We start from the raw sequence: 1447 nt of genomic DNA on the forward strand, positions 1-1447 counted from the left end.
TAAGTGGGAGGGTTATATTCGTTGTTTGTAACCCGCGATCCCCAACACTAGTGAAAGATGCAATAACGTGGGACTAAGAGCCGCTCTTGCGACCCTCACTTAAATGTGAGTACTCCAAGGCGTTATTGCTTCGATCATTGCTCAATGAGCTACGTCCGAGAGTGATGCAATGATGGCAAGGCCTCCCCTTGGGGGATTGTTTTTCAAAGCTGATCTTTTGGACTAAGTGGTTGGTTGCACACTTAGGCTCAATCCCTAGTATCCTTCCTTAAGGCTCTGCGAAAGGATGTGAGTGATCAAACCAATTTACAAGGTGGCTAATCAAAATAGATGTATTGACATCTTGGCTTAGCATTAATGATGTGTCATTTACTTATAAAAGGAGATTTTTTGCGGCCTTCTCTTGAGGGAGTAAATTATCGTTTAGTTTATAACACCTTTGGGTTTTATAAAAAGTCTTAATAAAACTTAAATCCTAAACCAAAGACTAATCATAAACTTGTTTCAACTTACATAGGCAATATGTCTCGCAAACATCTCTTTATCTTTCTTTCCTCGATCAAACTCGAAACAAAAAACTACGTAGATTCGAAACGTAACCTCGACATAATACCTACCGTTAACAAGCACAAATAGGTACTCACCACCCCGTGTCCTCCTCTGACGAATGATGATTCAACTCAAGAGGATAATGACGCCTTAGCGGCCTGGCTTCGACCCGATGAGATTGTGAGGTGCTATATCTTGGCATCTATGAACAATGTGCTAAAAGAGCAACATCGTGACATCGAGACTGCCGCTGACATGCTCTACAAATGTTTGGAGGGCAAAGGCGTCAAACAAGGCTACAAGCAGTCCGACAGTTTATGAACTGTCGCATGAAGGCTAGGACTCCTGTTAGGGACCATATGATGCTGATCATTAGTTACCTAAATGAAATGGAAATCCTAGGATCTGAGATTGATGGGAAGAATATCATAGATATGATCTTAGAAACTCTCCCCGAGTCTCTTGATACCTTCATGCTGAACTACTCCATTACAAAGCTAAAGTACACTGTTACCGAGCTTATGAAGGAGCTTCACACTGCTATAGGTCTCAATAAGAGAAAGAGGATTCAAGGAGAGGCACATGCTACTAAGCAAAGAGCCTCCGCCTCTGGAACTAAGAAGAGACCTCACAAGGCCGATAAAAAGAACTGTCCTGCCAATCTCAAAGCAAAGGAACATAGTATTGTACTAGTTACCGAAGCATGCTTAGTAGCTGATAATGTATCAACGTGGATTCTTGACTCCGCTGCTACTAACCATATTTGCTGTTCCTTGAATGGTTTCAAGAAAACCAAAAGCTTAGAGGAAGGTGAGTTCTGTTTCAAATGGGGTGATGGGAGCCTGGTGTCTGCAAAGGCTGTGGGATCCGTGACGCTGTCTTTTGAAGACCGCACTTT

The sequence above is a fragment of the Urtica dioica genome, chromosome 4, assembly GCF_054948205.1.
Source record: "Urtica dioica subsp. dioica isolate 48M chromosome 4, U.dioica_male_clone48M_v1_H2, whole genome shotgun sequence".
In the NCBI taxonomy this organism is placed as follows: domain Eukaryota; kingdom Viridiplantae; phylum Streptophyta; class Magnoliopsida; order Rosales; family Urticaceae; genus Urtica; species Urtica dioica.